General features: G+C 34.6%; 1 long non-coding RNA gene across 2 annotated transcripts; it reads left to right on the forward strand.

The window, feature by feature from the left end:
• The first annotated feature begins 48 nt into the window (after window positions 1–48).
• LOC116439923 lies at window positions 49–18,186 on the forward strand. Of its 2 annotated transcripts, XR_004238338.1 has the most exons (4): window positions 49–134; window positions 2,593–2,675; window positions 14,174–14,368; window positions 16,147–18,186. It is a non-coding gene; the product is annotated as an uncharacterized LOC116439923 (long non-coding RNA). The 2 variants fall into 2 exon arrangements; XR_004238337.1 differs by lacking the exon at window positions 2,593–2,675 and having other exon boundaries at window positions 52–134.
• Window positions 18,187–27,383: the final 9,197 nt, after the last annotated feature.

Here is a 27,383-nt window from a genome sequence, read left to right on the forward strand (position 1 = left end):
TTAAACTGTGGAGTTGTATAACATTCTTATGTAAATCTTTCCTTATCCTCCAAAGCAGCAGACCTCTGCTGAGAAGACAAGCAATACTGCAGTGCTCTGCAACAAGATTTCAGGGCTTGGGATGTGACCTCTGGGTGAGTACATTTTAACCAGGAAATTTGATTATCATGCATGGCACCATTAGGGACTGCTTCTCCTTTGCTTGATTTAAAAAGACACAGAGCAACTCCTCCATAAAGCTCAAATTAGTATTGCCTATCTTGGAAAATCCTGCTCTGAATTCCCAAAATTATATAATGCCAGGTTTGTCACCCTTCACACACAGCCACACTGAAAAATATGGTTCAGGGCTCAGACAACCCGTTGAGCAGTGCCACCATTATGACTGACTATGCTGAGTCCATCAATCAAACTTTTTACGCAAGGCATTATCCTCAACTGCTGAAGTAGAGGCTAAGAAGTGCATCTTACTATGCTGTAATAATTCTTGAGGTTTAAAAGCCACATTTCAGGAAATGCTCAGAAGTTTACTACATTTACAATGAAGAGGAAAAAAGACGTAATAACAGTTCTCAGTCTTGCCTTGCTCATTATCCTATATTTTTGATTCATCCTTCAGAAGCTGAATAGCTTGAGACAAAGCTAAATAATTCTTGGCATCTGATTTAGGTTCAGTCTTCCTCCAGTCCTTATTAGTGTTATATTTCCTTGCTTGAAAGGGTACAAACAGCTTAGATTGCCCCTTAATTCATTCCAAAGCATGTTAACCTTAGAGACATTTATTTGAAATGAGTTGGGAAAAAGTACTTTTTTCCTTTTTTCTATTTAGCTATGATGTTTATCCTCATGCATTCTGTACTCTTAACTGATCTTAGAAGAAGAGAAGAATACATCAAATTAATCTGGAGGCTTCAGCCAAATCAAATAATTCCCATCTCACAAAATATGCTTTTAGGGTCTGATTTTTAATTTACCATTAGAAAACTGTAAATTGTCCATTAAAACCACTACTGAGGGGAAAAGAAAAAGTCAAATGAATGATTTTGTAGAACTTATTGCCAGAGTTATAATTATGTCCTCAGAACATAATTATTTAGAACTTTTGCTTTAGTGGATCCTCTTAATAGGCAGAATTATTAAGATTCTTAATTAATTAGCATCACGCTTTTAACAGTTTTAATACATAACTTTGGAGACAGAGAGGGGTCAAGGTAAGGCCAGGACTTTGTAGCTTAACACGCTCTTTTCTTTTGAACATCTGAGGTGTCAGTAGTTTTGACAAGTAGCTTTTTTTAGCAAAACAAAAAAGCTTCCATGTACAAGCCCTAGAATTATTAACATGCATTTTGATGAGCAAAAGATAGAAGATTTTCAAACCAGAATTAATGTTAACATCATGCCAAACTATAAAAGTGTGCAGGTTTGATCATAAGAGAATGACACAAAGCACAGTTCAAACAGTCTAGCCAGTAGGAATATTGCCAATAGTGTTGCAGAATCATAAAAGGCAGACATCTGAATATAAAGCTTTCAGTTAATTTCCCAATATCTCTTCCTAAGTTTCTCAACAGAACTGAGCAATTACAATAAATGAATAGCAGTGTGAATGAGGTCTCAGGTTTAGGAGAAATAAGAGGGAGGTTGTCACTGGTGAATAATATAGAAAAGCAGAAAATGAGATTAAATTGTGCACATTAAAATATTTGCCATCATCTGAAAAACAATAAGCATTATTGATAAAATGGCATGGGTTGGCAAAACTCTTATGAAAACTCCAAAGGATTTTACAATTCATATACCAGCTTCAGTACCTCAGTCAATGTTTTTGCAATCTAATTATCTAAGGTCTTATTTTGTTTTGCTGCTTCAAAGTACGTAACATTTCTATTGATTTTAGAAGTGTCACTAAACAAATTTCTCTCACAGGCTGATCTTCCATGAGTTGATGATGCAAATCAGTAACTCCTGTGATTTATTTCATTTCTCTTGGACAATTTTTAGAACACAATAGGATATTTCCTGGAAGAGTTTTTTCACTGCCTTTTAAGGGAACCTGTCTCAAAACACCTGTCTCAAAATAATTTCAGTAAAATTACAGTAGAAAGGTGCAGTGTCATGTTCATAAAGGCTTACACACTTTTTCAGAGCTGTGATGGAAAGATACTCCTCCATTCCCTTTTCAGGATTGCCCTATTATCAAGCTAGGGGATCATCATTCTTGCTATAGCCTTTCTATCTGTATCCATTAATGAGTATTTGACTATTCACAAAACTGACTAGCATTTTTCTGGGAGTTTACAACAAGGCACTGAAATGAGATTCAGCCATAGGATCTTCATAAACATATTCTGGTTTTCAAAAGTGGGGAAACTTCCTCCCAGATTGCTGCATAGGAATAATAATGTTATTGATGGTATGTCAGCCCAATGGATGTTTAGTGCTTCTGTTGTATAGGGACTGCAACAGAAAAATGTAAGTATAGTTAAACTAACAGTGATATGGTTTTTTTTTTTCAAATATTCAACTATCACCTTATGACTGGAAAGAAATTGAGAGTGGTTTACATGTTATTTAATTATTCTTTACCTCAAGGATAGCATTCCAAGACCTAAATGGTATTAGAAAACAAAAAGAAAATTTACATCAGAAGAATACGACTGAAGAATCAAGTCCAAGTAAGGAAACATGACATTATTTAATTATATTTGAGGTATTCTTCATATTTCTATCAATTGTTAAAATAATTTGTTAAAAAAATAATTTTTCCTCTTTATATTTCATGCTTATATTGAACTAAGTTATGCTAGGAAAAAGATACTGTTTTCCAAAAGATATGGTGCCAGAAAATTATAAAGATTATATGCAAACCTTACTTTGACTACTTTAGAAATGAAGCTTAATATTCCCTTTCCTTCAGTCCTTCCTTTCATCCAAAATCTACCCAAAAGATTTTTCTTTGCTAAGTGCATCTAGAAATATGAAGTGCCATATAAAAATACCCTGCAATATATGTCTGAAATGGAAGAACTCCTTCATATTTCAGATATTTGTCACTGGAAGATTAGTTCAAAACAATCATATCATACTTTAACTGTTGACCTTTCTTTGGTGATGGAATGCTTTCTCTTTAGGACTTATCTACAAATGAGACTTGTAGTGACCCCAGTACATCATGTCTGCCTTATTACTGTAGTTAATGGTGTTCTGAGGCCTCCTTTTGTTCTCAGCTCCACTGTTTATTCATTTTACCCAGGGGTCAGTTCTTGCTCAAACCGTCAGTAACTGCTGAAAACATCTTCACATTTTCTTTTGAACCAGCTGCTGATTCTGAGACAAAAGGCCCTACATGGAAATACTTAGCAGTGAAGAGCTGTAAAAAATAGTTTCCAAGCATATGTTAGAGGAATAATGTAAGGTTTGACAGAATTATTTCCTAAGATTTATAGTAGAATTGGACACTGTTCAAAAAAACAAAGGTATTTTACACAGAAATAGAATAATAATACAAACCAGGGCTGACTATTATATTTACAGGTACAGTGATATCATTCAATGAGTTCTCTATTTTTTCCAAAAGACTGTGTTCAAAAATTTTTCTTAAAAATAGCAGTGTTTTCTAGCATTTTGTACAATTCTGAAGTGATGAATTTTCCTGTAAAAAGTAAAATCAAAGGAAAGTGATTGAAGGATCTCATTTTTTTATTGAAACCCCATAACTGAATATTCTTTCTGTTTCTTCAGTTACACAGGTTGTCTGATTTTAAATAGTGAGGGAAAATATGTCTGCAACAATAAGCTTAATAACAAGGTGATAGAAACCATGTAAGATAAGGTTTCTCATATAAATCAAAGGGAAGATATTTTAAAACTATTCCTTCAATGCAAAAATAACCCCATTACTCTGGATCACATGAGGCCACATGTATTACTTACAGCTCATTGAAAGGTCAGACTAAATACCACAGGCATAGAACTCCCCAGTCCTAAACTGTCTGGAAAGTTGCCTGAGTAAGGACTTTAGCTTTAGTTTTAACCTAGGCATACTTAAGAGATGGATTCAGCAAAAATTTCTATGTCTATCAAGTGAGACCCAGATGAAAAATACCTCTAAGGGCCCACATACTGATGGGTCTGAGGAGATGGGTGTTCTGCCCTCATGTTTTTAAGACCACCTTAGTAAAAGTGCCCTTGCCAAGGTGGAGCATGATAATTACTAATTGTCCCCTGTAAGGTCCCAGAGGAGGTTGCTTAATGTTATGTGTAGCACATCAATTCAATCAGGGCCAATGCAGGAGGGTGCTATAACAGCAGGAGGCATCACTTTCTGCTGGGCTTCTGCTCTGGGTAAATTCAGCAGCACAACAGCTATTTCCCCTGAAGTTTGTTGTCTCCTAGAGATTGCTCGTGTTTAAAAGATGGGCTTCTGAAATAACCAGAGCGAAGCAATTCTCTCCCTAAAACACATCTCTGATAATCTGTTTTTTGCCCTGAAACATGATTCTCTTCTTACATGTTTATTTTGACTGATTTATTACATATCCCTTAGGTGAGAGAAAACTGACAGTTCATGGACTGCAAAATATTTTATATGTTTAGAAGTGCTGGTTTACTGAAATGTAAACAGTTAAGAATGAAGTATGTTTTAGCAAGAGGGTTTTGTTTGTTTGGTTTGGTTTGGTTTGGTTGGTTTTTTAAGGGCAAGAAAGAATCGCAGAAATGTTGGCATTTTGCTAACACTTTGACCTTTAACAAACTTTAATTTTTTTACTTTAACTTTCCACTTTAAAACATCTGTCATAGCAACTAGAAAATTTTTAATTCATCTGAAAAGTATTTTCTTCCAAATTTTACTTTGAAAATATTTGACATTTAATATTTCTTTAAAAAAAAATACAGTATTTGCACTGAAGATACAATTTTTATCTGTCTGTATCTATTAAGAGAAGAAACAATACATGTGTTGTATTATATATTCCTTATACACACATGCACAAATACAGGTACACACACTTGAAAGCAGCTGTGTGAAGAAAGACTTGGGGGTACTGGTGGATAAATAAGTCAACATCTCCTGGAAATGGGCATTTGCAGCCTGAAAAGCCAAACGTGTTCTAGAATGTGTCAACAGATGTGAGGCCAGTAGGTTGAGAGAGGTGATTCTGCCCCTCTGCTCTCCTCCTGTGAGACCCCACCTGCTGCATCCAGCTATGGGAGCCTCAATGTAAGGACATGGACCTGTTGGAGCAAGCCAGAGGAGAGACACAAAGATGACCAGAGAGGTGGAGCACTCCTCTTATGCACACAGGTTGAGATTTGGGATTGTTCGGCCTGGAGAAGAGAAGACTCTGAGAAGACTTTACAGCAGCCTTCCTATACCTAAGAGGGCCTTATAAGAAAGCTGGAGAGGGACTTTTCAGAAGGGCATGTAGTAACAGGACAAGGGGAATGGCTTTAAACTTGGTCTCTTAGAAGGTGTCACTGTCTCTGGCACAGGGCTTGGAACCAGATGATCATTAAGGTCCCTCCCAAACCAAACCATTCTATGATTTTATGATTCTATTAAAAAAAGTAAAAGAAGACTGAACTATTTTTTTCATAGATTAAGTCATCTCTCATTCTTACTGACTACTGCTGGGGCAGCAGAGTAGGCAAAAAAACAAAAACAGGAACAGCAATGGCATTTTCAGTATTGTGTTAGGCAATTCTGTTCAGAAACTTCAACTAATTTACCATAATGATAAAAAGTATGAGAAGTGTTTACACCTCCAGTAGTTCTTCCCTTGAGGAGCTGCACGGCAAAATTATAAGCCACACAGAGACAAGTTGCAGGATTCATGACAGACAGAGAGGGAATTGTCTTGTCAGTCTCACAAGTCTGAGGATTGCAAACGGAATCTCATCAAACGTAATTTCTATTCCGCTTTGTACATCAAATGCCTCAACTAAAATTCCACATTCTACTGTGACTGAATGCACTTGCTCCTTCTGGACAGCTGCATTCCCTGAGCCTTCCAGTACTCTGAAAAGGTAACAAAACTGTCTGTAAGAATTAAAAGTGAAAGATGAGATAAATAGTGGAAATTTGGTGGTTGTTAGTGCTGTGTTTTTGCCTACCTAACTGCAAACAGAGAAAGACAGGTTTCTTTAGCTTGCTTTAAGCATCCTTTCATCAAGACCAATGTACTCTTTGGTGAAATGGTGGGGAATACTTGATATTACAATAAATAATTGCAAGAAAATACCAAAAAGACAGCAATACTTCTCCATCCTGTTTTGCTTCTGTTTTATAAAGGCTTTAACTTTTTTTTTTTCTCTAGAGAACAGAGTATTGCTCAGTTTCTTGTAGATGTGAAATTTACCTGAGGTGATCTCAGTTGCTATCAAAGGTGCAAGCTATCTTTAAAATCACCAGCAATACCAAATAATGCAATGTTTACATGTATAGTAATTCCAAAATGTAACCTGGACGTTGCCAGGAACCCTGTGATGGGAGTTAGCAATGACGAATTTCACTTTCAATCTAGTTGAGCAATGGTGGCTAAGCAGTGTCCAGCAGGTCATGTGAGGTTGGGACCAGCACATGTATGTTTATGTTTCATTTACTAGAAAATGAAATGGGATTTCCTGGTGATCCTAACTAGTTCTGATTTGATAATTTCTAGCTTTGTATTTAAGTCTATGTTCAGCAGTAAATCCCATGATGGTCTGACAAAGCCTTGGAAACAGGTGGCTTCGCAGCAAATGCCACCAATGCCATCTCTGTCATGTAAGGAGAGAAGATGTCACTGCTTAGTTCTCAGTGATTCATATCCTCTCTGAACACAGGAATTCTGTGCTTCTGATTATTGTTCTGTGAAAGTCTGTGTTTTTAACCACAAGCGAAACTAATTCTGATTTTCAGGAACCTTGCACAGATAATTGCTAAATAAATGTGCATACATTATATTAAAATGTATATTCATATTAGTTAAACATGTAAATAACAATGAAATATATAAAAAAGAAAGAAACAAATAAATCGCTCTTCACTAATAATGGAAAACACAAGCGAGAGAAAACTATGGTAAGCTGGAATCAAGATTTAAAGCCGGTAATATTAGTGTAAGGGTTAAAAAATTAACTTAATGTTATCCTAAAAGACACATCTGGAAAATTCTGTGGTTATTTAAACCTGAAAAATCCAATTGTATTAATGTATGAAGATGTATTTTCAACAGCTGCAATTTTAGCATGCAGATAGTTTGAGTTTCTCGGATGTCACAAAACCAACTATTTTGAATGAGAGCTTAACTAATTTTGCATTTAATCATAACATACAGCTGTTGAGATTTAAGACAGTTTTTATTTAAATTTAGCTTCTGCTAGAGTGGAAGTGTGAAGAAGATACTCTAAGTGTGGTATGTCTTAAAATGACACATTTTTAGTATGAAATATGACATTTAAAATGACATACTTTTAACTAATTCATAGCATAAATAGCAGTCCTAAATGCTCAGAATCTTTTCTTCAGAAGTTAACATCCTCAGTTTAGGGAAAATGCAGAATGTGCAACATATGCTCATTTAAAACAAAGGGACTTATTCAAAGCTTGTATTGACATCTTTTTGACATTTGACATACAATATGCATGAGGATAACATTCAGATTGCTAATTTATGGATGAAAAAGTTAGAAGAAGGAAAACCTAAGGTTGCTCCAATAGTGCTAAATCACGTGTCGTTCTTATCGATTGTGTTGAAAAATAAATTTAGCTGTCTTCCCAAACACTGACAACTAGAAAATGTTTTCAAAGTGATCTTTTTTGACTGAAGAAAGCATATCGTTCTACTGTAAGTGTTTTGAGTTTCTTTTCAGGCAGTCAATTCTGCTGCTACCTATTTATAAACAAGTATCAGAGCCCTATGAGAATAATCAAAACGAACAAAATGCACTCTTGAATGATTTCAGTTGATTATACCAAGCAGAAACTTGGCTGAGAGGGTCAAGTGTCTTAATATGTACTCAAAGTGCTCAGCAATCTGGAATAAAATTACTTTGATCTTTGAAAAGATTCATAAAAGGGGAATGAATATTGCTAGCTGCATAATTGTATATTTTTCCAATATATGAATTTTTGCTGAAAGATTTTAATAGAGGTCTGGAACTTCACAAGATAAAATAAAACTATTCACAAAAAAAGCTTACTTTCTTGTAATCTAAGCAAAATGTCACAGATCTATAAAGGACACTTAATATTTAACCATATGTAATTATACACATTTTCACAACATGGACATTTGCTTAAAACGTTTAATATCTTGTATGAATTATTTTAGATACAAAGAAATGTATGTGTTTTGTTCATTTAATGCTAATGAATAACTGACAAAGATAAAATGTTGTTAATCTGTTTCCATTTATAAAACATCAGTGCACAAAACATATTTGGGCTCTGTTTTCTTAGCTATCTAGGACATCATCAGCCATGCAGAACCATACGTCACCAGAAACAGTTATAAAGTATCGGCTCCTTATTCCTTTAGTGCTGAGGAGGGAAAAAAAAAAGCTCAAAACCCAAAACTGAAAAACTTCAGGAACCTGAAAAAGTAAAACCTATATTTTATACATTAAATGGATGTCTTAAAAATTTCATTTTGTGTGTCCCACCAGTTTTAAGTTGAAATGTTGAGATTTAAGTTTCAGGCAACCTAAAACAGTTTTTGAGTTACTTTCCTTCTTAGAACCATAGGCAGACCTCTTAGGTCCCTGTTTGAACTGAAAACTAAACATCAAAGCCACTACTTTGTCGGTACGGCTCCTCTTCTGCTGTATCAGAGACTCTCCACAGATTGCTTTCCATAGGGATGTACATCACCCTAGAAAAAAGAGCAGTTGCATAATTAAATGGCTCAAAGAATTGCCCCAAAAAGGAATTTGAACAGCATGAGTACTACACATTTAAAAGTAGAATTTAAATTCAGATCCCTAAATATTGATGTCTATGAAGGAGTTCTCTACATGAGATATAGCTAAGTATTCATTAGCTCCAAGAAAGGTTTGCAGAGGTGCCAGGCTCCCTATATGCTTAATCAAAGTTGGTTATGTCACCCCTAGATTAGAAGGCATCCACTCATACAAAGTTTTAGGTCTTCTTTCAGAGGTGCCAAGTGTTGCAATTCCAAAGCATGAGTTTGTAAGGATGACAACTTTTAAATAAACAGTTTCTAATCTCAGGAACTCAAGTTATTGTTTATCAAATGTATTCATACAGGGCAGTAAGAAGCGCTAACAGTCCTTAGGTATTTTTTTCTCCATTTAGACAGATTAATAGAGAATATGCTTGTTTGGGGAACCTACAGGAATGATTTCTACAGTATGTGCATTATTTGTAGACAGTAGTCTTTAAAAATTCTAATTAAAATAACTCTTATTGAAAAATGTGTTGCCAGACAACTTTGCCCAGATAAAAAATACATGCTAAACCCACGCCTGAGGTAGTACTGCAATACATTAAAACTAAAAGAAAGAAAATGTTTTCTCTCTGCGGGTCACAGTTTCAGTACTGAAAAGTGTTCCTTTTCCCTTCCCCAAAATAACATTTCACTATTTCAGCAGAAGAATCAGATTTGCATCAGAGAATTTTTGTAAGGTTAGACTTCAAGGATTTTTTTAAGGGTGTGTATTCTACCTGTGAGTTTTTAAATTAACATGTTAACATGTTGCTTTGGTCAAGAAAAAAGCACAGACAAAAAAAGTGATAAAATAAGTACAGTCCTAAAATACATTAGTGAAAAAGGTATTGCATAAGGTTGAGCTGGAATATCAATTTTAAAAACACAGCATTGAATTAATAAGATAGGAAGAATTTCTTCCATGAGTTCCTAAGACAAAGGTTTATCACTTGCTTGTTGAGCTTGACCAACTGTGAAACAAGTAATTTCACCTCAGAGACAGCAGATCTTTAGAATTTACTGTGACACCCCGACTTTCCAATTTTTAAGTCAAGTCCTCACCAAAGATGCTTATGATTCTTCTTTCCAGAACTCAGGCTCAAAATTTAAATGAATGTCAGAAGTGAAGTTTCAAATTTCCAGCTGGAACTGGACCAATTAAATTGTTCAGCTTGATTCTGTCTTTAAATTTCATCAGGGTATTTATGTTTCGTTAGCTTGCTTTACTGGCTTCATAAGATGTACTGCTTACAGTTAATGGAACAAGTTTTGGGGCTTTGTTAGCAGTCCTATTGTGTTTCCTGAACTGAAAATAAGTTTCTGGGGTGCTTTGATCAAGACAGAAGATTTTCAAAGAAATTTTTGTGGATTAAAGGGCTTTAAAAACAAGTCTATGCTATGTGTGCTGCGGAGCCAGAGAGTTGAGACTTTTATGCATCTGAATTAGACTTAAGCTTCATGAGAGCTCAGCCATTGAAGCCTGCAGAGGTTCTCTAGAGAACACTTCCAAAAAATTATTTTCCTCAAATCATATGCTTTTTATGGTTGAATACTGAGAGTCTGATTTTATTTCCTATGGAAATCAGGGTCAATGTGTTTTTTCATGTTCAGAGTATGACAGGCCCTGGAAGGTAGTTTCTCAATGTCTGCTAAATCCCTGCAGGGGATACTGTGGAAGGCAAGGAAAGGAAAAATCATTGAAATAAAAATGAATTTGCTTTTTCTGCATATTTTTCTGATTCTTAAAGATAAATCACTCTTTATTTTTCTATTGTATAGTTATAAGGGAGACAGAGAGCATATATTATATTTAATTTCTTACTGACTTGATGACATTCAGACAAACGGTACTTTGCTTTTGAATTAGTTAAAATTGATTATTTCTGTGCATTATCCCCCAGCCTAAATTCAAAATGATAATTCTGCTCAAACACTAAGAATTACCTCAGGAGTGACTGGAACCCTTTTGATGAAGTTACCCCTGAGCCTAAGGTTCCCATCTGTGCTGCTGGTTGTAGCTGACACTTTGGACAATGACTCTACTCTGAAGTTCTTTGCCAGGAGTAAGGATTTCACCATAGTGTCTTTGTCTATTCAACAAGAAGAAAAATCTTTTAGTATCAGAAAAGAGGGAAGAGGAAAAAGACTTAAGAATGGTAACTGTCCAATATGTCAAATGATGGCATAAAAAGACAATTTCCTTTAAAGTTTTTCTATGAATTATCTTGCTCTAGTATCATAACAGGACTTGAAAAACCTGTGATAATGATGATTAGAGTTTTATACTGCAAAATATGCATAATAAGGAATAATGCAGAAAAGCTTGTGTCTTTCGGACAATGATTTAGTTCTTACACAAGGTGTAAGGCTATCTGATATAGTGAGGGAAGAAACAGAGAGAAGGGGAAAGGTATTCTTCCAAATAGATGTAGAAAATAATTCAAGGAATTCAAGGTTTTCTTAAAAAAAAAAAAAAAAAAAAAAAAAAACTCAATTTATTTATTCTTTTTATTTTAGAGGTTACTATTTTAAAATGTCAGCAGAATAATACTTTTAAAGCAACTTCTATGATGATAACCATGTCTCTGGTTAATAAACTGCCATGCTGAAGAATGAGCTCTGGTTTCAGAGCTGAATTTGGTCATAAAACCTGTGTCAAAATATTTAAATTAAAATATAATAATAATGAACATTTTCATTTTAAATTTGCCCTCTAAGAGAAAGGTACAGCTTCAACTTCTGAACTGAAATTTAGGTTTTCTTTACTCTGATTGGTGCAGAAGTTTCAGCAACTCATTTTTTGAACTTACCTATCAGAACAATTTTGTAACTAGGAACCCAAATTAGAGATCTCTGTGTCAGTTTTGCATAGTGTTTATGAAAGATTCTTTTAATGGAAGTCCTCAGGTCTAACCATAGGATATTTTGTCTGTGCAAAATAATGTGTAATGTTATCCACTTCCTTTTTCATGCAAATATTTAATAAATTCCTCAGAAGGTTCATACTTAATTGTATTCAGCTTTTATGCATGTAGTTGAATATGTGAGAGGGAAGGAAATGAAGCATGCAACTCCTAAATGAGAGAACTTCAATGAGATAATCACAGATTATACTGCATAAGATCTTTTCACACCCTCTTTCTACTGATTAATTTTCTAGAAGTAGACTTTAAGAGACATAATATTTTTCTTTGCCATAAGTAAACGATTAAACTTCTTAATATAAACTGTAATGTAACATGCACCATTTGAGCTTCCAAAATCAAAATCTAAGACATAAATGAAGTATTATAAAACATGCTTAATAAGTTTTTATTTGGCAGCCATTGGTCTCTATGTGTTGTACCTTTTTATTTTCACTTTATATACATACTTTTAAGTAACTATTTTTAACATAGATTTTAATATCCCAAGTATTTATTACTCATTTATTTGTTTCTCACACATAGACCTTCTTAATGATTACTTTATTAAAATAATTTTGTTCATGGCCTTTTCAAAGTTCTGCTAGTAATGTTCAGAAGCATTTTTAGAGTATTGATACCTGAGAAGAGCCTGAGCAAACTGAGCTTCCAGGCATTAAAAGCAGCATCACTATTTATGTTTAGTCTACCAGTGAAGGTGTATGTTAGTGATTTCCTTTAACAAATTCACTTAAGGTATGTAATACTTCCATCTCCAGCCAAAAAAAGTCTTATTTTAAGCAGATTTTAGTTTCAGTATGGGCAGGCCGAAACTTTCCTTGTGTATTCCTGGTGCTCTTGGAACTCATTTTATTATTTAGATTTTTAATTAGAAAAATAAAGGGAAGCACTCTTTCTTTCAAGGATTTCTTCCATTAAACTAGTTGAAATTTTGGCTCAAACTATGAAGTGAGAATTTAGTCAAGTAATGGATACACTTGTTTATAATTTGAATGAGTAACCAGATGAATTTCCAGGTCACTCTTCAAGTGAACTGAAGGTAAACTTCCCAGTTCGTAATGTTTGCTATCAGCTGGCATATGGTAGTGCCTGGTACCAAAGTGATGCCTGAAAAGAAAGCAGCACTGTTGATTTTAAAATAACAGTTTTACAGTTTCAAAATAGATCATGAAAAGACCTATTCTTTTCTTGACTCCAGTTCAGAGCCCTCTCCAGGCCTGAAACAGTTTCTCCCTCTTTCATGACATTGTCAGAATTAAAACCTTCCTCCTTTTTAATTTGAGAAGTAAAAATAGTTTGAATACCACATCAGAAGGCAAATTCCACTCAGGAACACAATGAACTGTACTTTCTTTCATGGGTATGTTAAAGATAGAAAAAAAAGGCTAATAGTGATAAAGAAAAGGGATTTGAGTTTCTTCCTATGCAACTGACATCAAAGAGTGATTTTTGAAACTAAAATAAAAACTATAACACTTATAAAGTATTTTTGGGGTGTGTGTGAGAAAGTAAGATTTTTGTTCTACAGTGACACCAAAATAAAACAAGTCTCAATTGATCTGTACTTGATTGTTAGCTGGCTAATTCAAAGAGATTCTTTATTGACTTCATAACTCAGTAGTACTAAAGATACTTTGTCGTTAATACTGAAAGAGTGCTAATGTGTGTGTCTGCTTTTCAGACTAGTAAATATTGATGTTCACCTTAGCTGTAGGCACAGTAAGCACCAGGACTTTTGATCTTCTTTCTTATGAGATATGTGTAGGTGTGTGTATAAGGTCATGACTTTCTGTGGCATGTGATGTGGCAGTTAATATTATAATCTATTGCATTCTGCTTATACACTCTATCTTATTGGATTGTATAGAATGTTTTTGGTGGAAATGGTTTTCTAAATATGGAATGGAAAACCAAAAAGCATAGCCTAACATGCTCTCTGATCTTAAACAAGAAAATCTAACATTTGGTGCAAATGTACAAAATTAGAATATAGTTGGTGTGTGTTTCATGGTGCAGATCTCCAAAACCAGATGTTCAGGCCTCTTGCAGCATCTCCACCTTCTACTCACTTTGCTAGAGATCCTAAAGGTTGTAATGTTGCTATCATTTTTTACTTTGATCATACTTGGTAACTTTAAAAGCTCTCTTTCTGGTCACATATCTTATTGGTATGTTTAGTCCTATGATGCTATAGATATAAATGCATGTTTGAATCCATTTCTTTTGTTCTATGTGAAGTAGATAATTATAGTACATAAATAAATCTGCAAAAAAGTACATCTTTATTGAAGAAAAACTTCTCATATCATGGTCCTGTAGGTATCTCAATATGAACAAATATTAGCACCCGTTTGGAACGTGAGGGAAGATTAGCAGGACTCTCTACAGAAGCCAGCTTGGACAGACTTAATAGCAGGATTTGTCACCAAAGCAGTTCATACAGTTGCTTCCTGGATCCTATGACAGTAAACGTTTGGAGAGTACAAAATCAGACTCTGTCTCCTCCTATACTGGGTAAGTAAATATCAAGCACAGGTTTGATTCTGATAAGGAAATATCAGATATGTTTCAGGAAAAAAACAAAAGACGTGGACTCAGAAAGGGAAGGTAGATCTTTTAATTACACTGTTTTCTTAAAAGAAGAACTGCTTTTTATGCTCACTTTGCCAAGTGAGAGAAAAATATAATTTCAGTATAAGAATAACCCAAATCTACTATAGAAATGTAAATTTAGTAGATCTTCCATTAATTATTTAAAGCTGTTGGATTAAACAATACAAAGTAAGAGTTACAGCTGCTGTCTAACTCTAGTGTTAAGACTATGCTCCAATATGATTTTGCTACTTGAAGAGTATTTTCATAAAATCTTTACAGATAAAGAGAAATTTCACTGAAGATACATTATGAAATTTTAAAATTTATTAATGAAAAAAAGTATTTTTGTTCTGAATCATTCTTGTTGATTATAAATATAGTTTATAAAGTCCAGTGTTCTGAAAAGTGTTCAAAGAAAAGGAAATAAAACAGTTCAAATAATTATGCCTTGAAATTACTTCAGAGGCTTAGCTAACAAGAGTAAGAGTTTCCATGATATAAGCATGCATTTGCCAACCAAATGAGGGACTCATAAGAAAATAAAAAACAGATGTTGGAGCAGTCAGCAATGCACTTTTTTTTTTCACAGAGCCTTTGATTATGCCAACCATGTAATTGTATCTTGATCCGTCCCACAACAGTTCAGATGTGTTACTGTACAGACAGCCATATATTTTTTGACTACAACAGAACTACTCTGAGTGCAAAAATTTAGTCATTATGTTTGTGCAAGACCAGGTCTGCTGCAGAGTTTAACAGTGAAGATTCAGAGAATTCAAGGGTCATGTGCTAAGTTACAATAAGTATGAACCAGTGTATGTGATGTTAGTTGAAAAGATTTTGGGATTTGATTGTGAGCACTCCAGATACTTCTTAAAATAATAGAAAAACAGGTGGAGTAACAGCAGTAGTTCTCAAACAACCAATCTGCAGATTCAAAAAGTATCAGTGAAATTTTTACTCTGTCATTTTTACAAATGACAGAAGGAAAGAGATGATAAGTATACCTGTTATTGATTCTCAAATTAAGAGAGAGTAAGAAGAAAAATCTTAAATGATGTGCATAGGAATGCAGAGGGAATCCTGGTTTCTGTGTTATGCAGAGCAAAAATACATGCTGGAATAAATAAAGGACTTTTATATGTAACAAAAAAAAATCCCCACTGAATTATTTGGAGGGCAGGGTAATCAGACAAATCAGAGAAGAAACAATTCTGGTAAGTTCTGTGAAAACCAGAAAGAGATGGCAAAATGTGCAATATCAAAGCAACATAAAAATTATGTCAAATAGGATGCTAGTATGTTTGGATTACTTTCCATGGTATGGGTGTTTTAAATTACCACCACATATATGAAATAAGATAAGAATATGACAAATGATTGAAATATTTAGCTACAGATTATTTATTATTCAAATTTTAGACTGTGTGAAATATACAAACATTTTCTAATGAGAAATCTATGCAAATAATTTACAAATGAATGTAAGGGTTCTACCTCTCAAAAAGATTAGATATTTTGAAATTTATGGCCATTTCTAAATCTCAGATCCACAGAACAGATCCTATTAAAAATATTTTAGGTTCTAATTTTATGAATTTTCTGTATTTGCATGTCAGTTAAATAAAAATATAATTGTTAAAAACTCTTTATCACCATGACTCCAAGGAATCAGTCCTGTTTTCAAATTTCTTTAGTTTTTCAGACATCTCTGCATCTGAGCCATGTGAAGTGATTTCCTGCCTTTCTGATGACAACGACTGCTGCTACTGTCAGAAAATAACCTGAATATAAATACTAGGAATAAAGAATATTCTTTTCACCTTTTCACCTTTAAAATGCATTTAATTTTATTTACCAAAAATACATGATGCTCTAGTGTAATTTAAAAATTCAAATAATTTGTCTTAAAGTGCATTTTAGTGAAACTCAATGATGCTTGAAATGTCACCAATGTAAATAACTTTTTGAAGGCAAATCCAAAGAGACTCATTTTACCTCTAAAAAACCTTAAATGTACATGGAAACCATCTGTGTTTTGTCAAAGTTATTAAAGTACATTTTCTTGTACTGATTGTTCATCATCTGTGAACAATTCTGCTTTGAACTGCTTTGGATAATGGAATGAGGTACTTTTAAAACTCAGGACAAGAAAATTCTTTACCTTTTTTAGCAGAAGCAAATACTTTTCTTCTAAACATTTGTAAAGTGTCTGTTCTGAGTATCTACTTTTTAACATTGTTTTGCTTTCATTTGTTCCTTTCTGAGGACTTCAGAAACCAGGTTCCTCATAAAGTATTTGGGAGCCTTTGGTACTTATTTCCTTCCTTCCTTCCTTCCTTCCTTCCTTCCTTCCTGCCTGCCTGCCTTCCTGCCTTCCTCCTCCCCTCTCTCCCTCCCTATTTGGATTACAGCTATTTTGATGAAAGGTCCCACATTGAAACTTATGTCTATTTCCCAAGCAGCCAAATTAAGTGCATTTCAGCTATTTCTCCCTGAACCTTCTCTAGGCTGACCAGCCCCAGCTCTTTCAGGGCCTCCTGAGCTCAGATGTCAGATAATCAAGTCCCCTAGTCATATTCATGGTCCTTCACTGAACTGCCTTCAGCATGTCCGGATCTCTCCTGCATTGGGAAGCCTGGGCATGGACCAAGAAATCCAAATGTGTTCTCAGCATGGCTGAGCAGAGGGGAGGATCATCTCCTTTGACCTGCTGGAAATGCTTTTCCTAAGGTGACACGAGAAATCACCGACTTTCTTTGTGATGGGACACATTGCATGCTCACGTGATATTTTCAAACTATTGCTTCAGATCTGATTGCCTCTCATTTCTTCTACCCCAGATGCTGTTGGTGTTTTAGGTTTTTTCTTCTCCTGACCTTATATAAATTATAATTGTTAAAAACATATTTTCATAGTATTTTTCCTATTAATTGTAATATTTAATTTTTTTCCTGAATATAATCAAAGGAATAACACACAGAAACAAAATAGGTCATCAACGTGAACTAAATTACAGCACTCATTGCTTTGACATGTCCCTTTACATATGCATTTCTGCTACCTTACTGTTAATAGTGTTCCTATTTCTACCATAAACTTACAAAGTCTATCTGTGGGACTTCAAAGACTGCTTCTTTCCTGTATTTTGAAGACCATGTAACAAGGGAAATAAAAATGCCCTTTTCTTTTGCCTGCGGTAGAATACTCTTTCTTTAGGAAAAAATTATTGAAAATTCTGTTACTGCCTTGTGAAAAATCAAGGATGTTTCAAGAATTTTTATATAAGGAGTCATATAAAGATCTTTTTCAAAAACTTTTAGGGAGTCATTTAAACATAGGTACAGTTTTTGTTTTCCCTCATATAAAATTCTTACATCAGACTTAAAAAGAATCTGGGTACGAAAAAGGAGCAGAATCTGAAAATGAGTGGATATATCTTCTTTTTTTCCTTTATTTTTAATTGTATGACTGCTAAGAGGCTCTTTTTTCATTTGTAAACAACAGTTAATCTGTGACATCTGTGGGAACCAATGTATTGTATAATTTAAGCTAACTTTGCATTCGTAATAAAAATGTTCCCCTCCTCAGGGTTATTTGATCTATAAAACTGGGTGAGTTATATATTCTGCTAATTTGTTTTACTAACCACTACAGAATATGTGCCATCATGTTGTGATATTTACTAGAAAGTGAGTTGAAAAATAAATGAAAAAAAGTCTGCTATTAAATCCTTATGCAGAGTTGATGTGGGTTTTTTTCACTTCTTTGTTTAGTTGCAATAGAAAAGGAAGTCATCCTGAAGAAGAAACAAATAAAAGAAAAGAAAATACAGAGGAAGACTCCCAGCCATCAGACACAATTAAATTCTACATACCACAGTTCTGGGGTTTTTTTTCAAAGACTAGTATTTTTGGGAGAAGATACTGTTCACAGCATAATGCTAATTTAAATGGGATGTTAGGAGAAGCGCCACAGTCTGTGCCTTTAATAATGCGTCACACAGTGCTCTGGAGCACTCCTGGGCCCTGAAATACAGCTCCATATCCCACTACCCTGTTGTAAAGGCCTCAAGCATGCTTTGTCTAAATGCTAACAGCAGCATTGTCCCTAACAGTTTTTGGGAAGAGTCTGGGAGGCTGAATTTTCCAGGGTTGTTCAACACAGTCGGTTCTCATGCAGTAACCTTATGCCAGAAGCAAAAAGAGTATCCCGGAACATGTGTAGACTACTCTGTTTAGCCAGCTTCAGTGCTTTTGATTGCTCTTGGGCATATTTATTTTACTAGTATATGAAACACAGAATTTTAAAAGAAACATAAAGATTTAGTTAGAAGGTTAGCTGCGCTGAATTTAGTTAAAATAGAAGTGAGTTTAGGCCCGGCTAGAATCAATTAAAAGTTAATGGTTAGTTAAGAAGAGCTGGACCTGAAATGAGTTTTCAAGATGGGAGTAACTGATTACTAAATAACTGATTACCTGTCACTTTTATGTTTGTTTAGCTGTGTTTAGAATGAGAAACAGAAACACTGATAAGTAGATATAGGGAACGTAAACAATTGTCAATTTCTTCCCCATCTGAGAACCTATTCAAAAGTCACACAAAGAGGAACTGGAAGGTCACCAAAGTAATTTGTATTGTCAAAACCCAGGAAGGCAGAAAGGTCAAATTGAGGAAGACCACTTTTACTTCATCTTTGAGACCACCGACTCAATTCAGAGAACATACCACGCATGCTTAATGACATTTAAGCTCATTTCCATACGAAGCGGAGAATGGGAGGTGTCGATGTTAAAAATATGCATTTTTATTTTGAATATTCATAACCTTTGTAGATAAATAGACTCTGTATCAACTTGTACCTTTGCAGTGCATATCAGGGAATCATCCCATGCAGCTGCCCAGCACTGGAATAAACATACACTTTCTAACTCTAAACTGTTAGAGAACCTTTGTCCATCTCATTTGGGTGTCGATGTTAGATCCAGACCCATATTTTGGTAATTCATATAGGCATAACCAAATATTTTCCACCACAGTTTTCCAGTAAGATGTCAGTGATACTTACTAAGGTATCTCTGAGAGAAAATAATTATGGTTCATTTTAGGAAAGATTCAATAGTTGCAGCAGAAAAATAATTGCAAGTGGTATGGATTTAAGCAAGCTGTTTAGCTGTTACTGTTAAGGAGAGATCAATTTGAATAGGTTTAAGCATGACATATAAACCAACAGCAATATGAGTTACTTATGAGCTCATAAGTGGTTGGCAGGACTACCAGCAGTGACTACTCAGTATGTTGTATTAGCACTATCTTCAAATATTTATGGAATGTCCTCTGAAAGTTGTTTCAGGGGTGGGTTTTTCCCCCCTTGAAACTCTAATAGCGTTCATTCAATTAGAGTTCCATCACACAGACCAGGTTTACAAAGATCTGAATTTATTTCAAAAATATTACATAACTTTGTGTTATTTGCCTGTCACGAAGCACTGGTTCACAGAACTTTTCAGCTATGTGATCTAGGATTTTGTGCTTGGCTGTCTGAACACAGAAGGCCTGTAATCTAGGTACCCTGGTGTTTGACTTACACACCTGCCATTACCTCAAAATATATATGCATGAGCATTATATTTGCCATTTCTTTCTGGTTTTGGAACAAATGCAATAAGCTGGAGTTTTTCTTGTTTACTTTCAAAATAAATAGATTAATGAATGGACATTTTTCAGGGGAAAGGTACCAACAAGTTAAGAGTCTGCTCTAACAACAGAAAGCAGATTAAGAAATGCACAGTAAAAAATAAAAAAATGTACTTGCTAGGTCCACATCGTGTTAATGTAAATCATTTTGTGGCTTGTTTGCACCACCTACTTCAGATCTTGAGTACTGGTCACAACATATCTCCAAAAGTGATATAGACAATCACAATCACATGCATGACAATATATAGTCTGAACGATTTCCATAGTATTCCAAAGATGGAGTTGTGGATGCCCCATCCCTGAAGTGTTCAAGGCCTGGTTGGATGGGGCCCTGAACAACCTGATCTAGTAGAAGGTGTTGCTGGCTATGGCAAGAGGTTGGAGCTAAATGACCTTTAAAGTGCCTTCCAGACCAGGCCATTTTATGATTCTATGATTAAAAACTGAAAGTAAGTGTGATGCATCTAAAGTTATTATATCAGAATCTCTAATCTTAGTGAAATCAAGTGAATATGAAACTACAATGAACAAATGCTATTTGCAATGATGTAGAATTTAATTAAAAACTGTGAAATAGATATCCAATGTGATAACGCAGCAATGATATTTAAAAGATAAGTGATCAAAATTAATTATTTAAATGGGTTTTTTTAATTAAAATTTGTTGCATACTATAGAAATTAATTCTGATTCATTAATTTGAATATATATATATTGCTCTACAATATGTACATTCTAATTCAGTTGCAGGATTTACCACCAATTTGGAGATGATTTTAGAGTCTGATTGGCTGCTAAAACATGTAAATGCAAAATCACTTGATGTCTTTGGAGACACCTTACTGCAGTTTTTCAGCATAAGAGGGTTGACAAGAAAGAGGATTTGTACCAAGGCCTACAATGAGAGAATAAGGGGCAATGTTTTCAAACTGAAAGAGGATAGGTTTAGGTTTGGATAGGAGAGAAGGAAGAATTTTTTTACACTAACATAGATGAAACACTGGAAGATGCTGCCCAGAGAAGTTGTGGATGCCTCATCATTGGAAGTAACTGAAGATTGACTGGATAGGGCTTTGCTGGTGGAAGGTGCTCTTGTCCATGGCAGGGGACTTGAACTATGATCTTTAAAGGTCCCTTACATCCCAAGATTTTATGATTCTGTGAAAATCTGGCCCAATATTTAGCTGCTGTGTAATCTCTGTTAAGGCACAGAGAACCTTTTCCAGGAGAGAACTTAAAATAACTTAAGTAGATGATTACTGGCAGTAAGTGCACAGGTATGCCAGGAAGAAATGTTATGAGATTTTTAATCTGTACTTAGAATTTTTTCTTTTTAATGTGTTTCTTTGTGCATAATTTCAGCTTTCAAATGTGGAAAGCTGTTCCTTCTTTATTTAAATGCATAGGGGTTTTTTCTGTACACTTCTTTATTCTGGAAACAGTAAAACTGGTCATTCAGGAAACAAGATATTACCTACCCAAAGGATATCTGCTGCAGATGGTTTGTCTTTGGCAACCATATGTCATATGCATTTTGGCAAAAAGTTATATGACTTTTTATTTGCCAAATATTGTGTGGTAGCCAGATATTTTTGAAGCAGATCTATAAATAATACATTTCTCCACCTCTTTGTCTCTCTCTGATGTGGTTTCTCTCTGTTTTAAACCTAATAATACCATCTATGAAAAAAATGTGGTCTGCAAAATAACAGAAAATGAAGGTCACATAAATTCAAAAGAAAAAAAATGCCAACTTTTAAATTCTTCAGGTTTTTCCTTACAAATTCTCCCTCACAGAACCGGAAACATTGAAATGTCTCAAACCTGATGATATGTAATTTCATGTGAACAAACACAAAATGTTTAAACAAGGTCAAAACAGAGTATTTTGGTTTGCAAGGTGTCTCTAACAGGCTGCATGCATATAACTCAACCTATAAAGACAGTTTAAGATGTACATTTTAGTCATGCCATGACTTCATGCCAGGATATAACTTCGATAATCCTTTTAACTCCTCCTCCATGAGACAGAAAATCACTTGGGATTTTAACACTCTGCAAAGTGTTAGAAACTAAGTGTAGGAAAAACTGCTTTGTGATTCTGAGCTGCAGTATAACCTTTCCATTTTTGAAGTGAATGGAGATCATAACCTTGAAATCACTAAAGGAACTCTATGCTTGCACCTAAAATTGCTTGAGACAGTTAGGCATGGGCAATGACCCATTTCTCCTTTCCTTTCTTGTTCAGTTGAATGGAAGGAATAATCCACTTACCCGTGTAGTACCAGCTGTGGAAGAGGCCCTTAGTGAGAAAGGGTGTTTGGTTTCCAACTGTATACTTTTGTAATATACATCTGAGGTAATGACAAAATAGACTTTGGTGTTGATGCCACTCTTTAAGGCACTATGCCTTTCTCAAGGCAGCTAAGTCAGATAATTCACACGCTAAAATTGTTTGGGTTTTTTTCTACAAAGGCCTTGTGGTTTAGAAGTAAACCACACTGTTGACATGTTAATGACTTGAACCCCACTGAGGGTGACCTTGATGCCATTTCCAAATCAATCGCATTGAAATGTTTTTTAATATAATTTTATAATGAAGTGCCTTTAAGCAACTATTTTTCATAAGATGTTATCTGAGGGTTTTTAAAACTGTAATATACTTTCCACTCTAAAGACGGTAAAAGAAGGGATGCATGTTTATGTAATTACACAAAGAGAACAGCTGAGTGTGAAAAACAGTATTTTGTTTAAAGACCTTTCTTGAAGGAGAAAATGTTAAAGTTAAATTAAATTTTTTGTTGCAAATAGGATTATTTCCCAGGCAGGTTTCTGAAGCAATTTAATACACCCAAAAGAAATTTCAGTTTTATATAAAAACTGCATAAAATATGAGCCCTTCTGGAATTTTTATCTTTTTAGCACGTTTTCTTTCATCTTTCATACTTTTTATTTTTTATTCTACTTTATAAATAAAACCCTTGCCTTATTTCTCTTCTTATTTCTTGTCTTTCCCAGTAGTGTGGATCCAGCATAGACTAACACATCTTATTAGTACTGGCCACTTTTATCTAGGGACCATCATAAGAGCTCTTATCTTTCTGAACTTATTTGTATCCAAAGAAGTATCCTATACCTGTTGTTAGGATAACACGATTAGCTTTTCTTTTTGGGCACCTGCATGAAGCAAAATATATATAAAAGTGGCAAAGCATGAAATTCAAATGATAGAAACAGTCATCAGGCAATGCTTCCCTTATGTCAAACTTTAAAAGGTAATCTTAGATAATTTAGAGAGTAAAATATATATATAAACAAATAACAAATTAAAAAATCATCTCCTCTGTCCAACCCTCATGACAATTGTCAGCTTTGCTGCCAACTAGATCCAGCTCCTGGTTTTCAAAGCTGTGTATTCCTACCCTACAACCCTCCAAGGTCTTCTTCAACGAACACATTCAGTTTTTCCTCACTTGCTTTCAGTGATACATTCTTTGTCCTCAGCCACCATTTGAGAAGCCTGAGGAAGAAAAACCACTCAGAAGTGAGAAATAGCAGTACGCAGAAAAAGCTTACCAGCCAGTGCCTTATGGACTGGCAAGAAAGGCAGGATGATAAAGCAAAACTATCACCTTTATGCTCTCCAATTCTTCCACATATTGTGCTTGTTACCCTTATGAGATCACCTGTGCTGGTACTTCTGCATGATCAGACTAGATCAGACCTTTCCTGCTTACCAGCATCTGAGGAAAATATCTCAGTGAATGCACATTTTAGAATTTTTCAGTGGAAAATTCATGAACTCATTTGAGTGGAAATGATTGAAGGAATTTTGAATTTCAGTAGGAAAGACGAGGAAATTTTGCAGATGTTACATGTATTTACCCTTACTTCTATGAAAGCAGTGGAAAATTCTACTGAATGATGAACACGTAAAATAAACCCAGTAGGAATTGGTTAATGTGAAGTAGTTATTTTAAGCAATTACAATTTGTATAAATTAATTACATTGAAAAGTAATGCTTTTTGATTTATTATTATTATTATCTGGGAGGAAAGTTTAGGTACTTAAAATCTGAATATATGATTGAAATTTTCTAAGTAAAGCACTGTGGTAATAAGAAGGTAAATAAATTCCCTTTCACATAATCATGTAACATCTCAGGCTTGTTAAAATCCATGATGTGATAATAAGTTATTAAAATAATTATTTGAAAGTAAATATTGATCCATTTCTTATTTTTACCATAAAAATCATATTTTTACAAGAAAAAGCACAGCTGTAATATTTGTTACTAATAACAAATACAACTGAGTATGTCTAAATTCAATGAATGTGTCCTTTAGCTATGGTTACATTTCTCCCCCAAAAGGCTACATAATTTTCTCTGGAAACAAACTGAAGTAGTACCACCAATCCATGTTAAAAGGTTTTAAATAACAAATTGTTTTACCCAAAGGGTTTGGATAATTTCCACATAAAATTGGCCCTTAAAAAATGTCAGAACTATTTAGAGTGATGAATGAAAAAAGCACTTTTAGTGCTCATAATATTTTACGATGCCAATTGCTTCAGCATGTTTCAATAAATCAGTTATGCAAATGCCTGTCTTTTGGAATACAGAATATTACTGCTTTCACTATCCTTCAAAACTGTAAGGTGACTTAGAGATAATGGGTTGTTAAAGAAAGAGAGAAAAAGACTAAAAGAAAAAAATGTCTAATTTTTTTTACTTTATGGTATTACTGGAAAACCACTACATGTAGAATGGAAGAATAACATATTTTAAAAGTGAAAAACAAGAGCTTTTCCATGTATTTTGTATACAGCACAAGATAAAGTTTCCAATGTCATTACTTAAATACTCAACTAACTGTTTTTAAAGGACTATACCAAGACCATTTTCTAACAAGCTCTCTTGAAAACAAAGCAAACCAGACGTTTTAAAAATTGTATCTTTTATCCATTTACCAGAGAATTCATCACTACCTTGTGCAAAGCTGTGATCTTAGTGGTATCCTTGCAAAACAATGCAAGTTAAGAGATTTATGTCTGAAGTATTCATGCTTGGTAAGAAACTAGTTTTTATAGAGTCCTCTGACTCATTTCCCGAATCACCCGACCATGGTATCTCTCAGAATATCTCACTAGGTTATGGTGAGCCCAAGTTTCTGTAACGAGATCTCAGGAAGCAGGTTATTTTATGTGTTTTAGACACTTTTTTGATGATGGGAAATCATTTGACAGATCTTCTTTTGCAACCGTCAGCCATCTGCAGAGTAGCTTGCTACTTTGCCTCCTCTTTGTTATTTCCACACAGAGAACATGTGTAGATTCTATAGCACAGATAAGGGCAAACAACTCATGTTTGTCCATAGTAAATTAGCTGAAGTGTATGAGACTTGTTACTGCACAGCTGTACATGCTCTTTCAGTCTTACCCCTGAATGCTCACTTCAGCGAGGCCAGTGGACAATGCTGAGTGGTGGCCTCAAAGGCTCTCAGTACAGTGACCAGGCGAGACAGGTGTGGCTGAAGGGGACTGTCTGCTTGCTCCTGCAAGTCTTACATGAGCAAACCTTGTGGTTTTGATGTGCATGGGATCCATTAGGCTCTATGCAGAGATGCTGATACAAATAATGAAGGACCTAGGACTTTGAAACATACTGTGATGCTTTATAAAATGTATGGATCCTCCCTCTCGACTAATAGCAGGTGAGATAAGATGCAGAAAACACAGAAAGGTGAAATGTTATTGATCCAGTAACATATAGCTTACTGGCAGTAGGACTGAAATTCTTCCTGATTATCTACAGTGATAAAGGTGCTGAATTATAGAATCACATAATCATTTAGCTTGGACTCCAACCATTATCCCAGCACCCGTCAAGTGCACCACCAAACCATCTCCCTAAGCATCACATCTCATTATTCTTTTAAATTCCTCCAGGAATGCTGACCCCACCACTTCCCTGAGCAGACTGTTCCAATGTTTGGCAACACTTTCTGTGAAGAAATGTTTTCGTAATATCCAGCATAAACCACCACTGGCACAACTTGGGGCTTTCCTCTTATTACTTGGGAGAAGAGACCCAAGTTTTATCATGCAAGGTCTCCTCTGCTAGTGGTCAGTAGGCTCTGTATGTGTTTATTTGTTTTACTTTAACATCATTTGACATGTTGCTGAAATTCTACACCTGTGAAGCACTCCGACAGTTCGTGCATGTTCTACTCCTGGTAGTAAATAAAGTCCAGCAAATTTCAACCAATATTCTTGTCCATCATATCATGAAGGGTCAAAAAGCAGGGACTAAGGCCAGATTTCACTGTATTATATCTCAACCAGGGTCTCAATAGCCTTTTTACTGTCTTTATATGGCAGTTTGAAATACTACCTCTCAGTCATATTTTGTTGATCTGAATAAGTCTTCATAAAGTTAAATGAAGTTGTGTGAATTTACATTAATTTATCCATTTAAAATACATTAAGTAGTCTGTAATTAATTACCCTAACCCTTAAAAAATAAATACATTTATGCACATGAGAACCATATGCCTTTTTACATGTTTGGATGTCTCTATGTGTGTATATAAAAATTAAAATTATTAAATATATCATCACAAAAACCAGTAAATCTATCATCTATATGGAACCACTTTTAATACAAGTAATACTAAATTGGCATATTGGAAAATTATGTTAAACAACCCAGAATGAAGGATCAGCTTAAAGATAACAGTAGCTCTGGGAAACCTTTTATTTTATTATTTTAGTTTTTAGATGCAGTGAAACATGCTCAGCTTCTCTGCACAGAAATATAAGCTAGAAATTTAATTTTTTCAATCGGGAATCCTCATTTATTATATGGATTTGAGAAAGGAGACATTAAGAAAAAAAAGGCTTGTAATGAGGTCTGGCAATGTTACAACTTCTGCCTGCAAAGAAAAGAGAGCAAATATTGTAGCATATGTGATCTACCTTCAGGCATAAAACAAAGAGATTTTAGTATCAGAATAAAATGCACTTTCAATCAATCAACTTGTTTTTTAAATAAATCTCCTCATTCAGATCTTTTGAATGATCCATTACATGAATTTCTCATAGTCCAGGATAATGAGTTATATTGTTGCGGAGATTGATCATGGAAATGATTCAACAATATTCACTACATTTGCTGAACAATTCTGAGCACAATTTTTTTACAGTAACTGCTTCTATGTAATGTTTTAATGT

This window comes from Corvus moneduloides, chromosome 2, assembly GCF_009650955.1.
Source record: "Corvus moneduloides isolate bCorMon1 chromosome 2, bCorMon1.pri, whole genome shotgun sequence".
Lineage (NCBI taxonomy): Eukaryota > Metazoa > Chordata > Aves > Passeriformes > Corvidae > Corvus > Corvus moneduloides.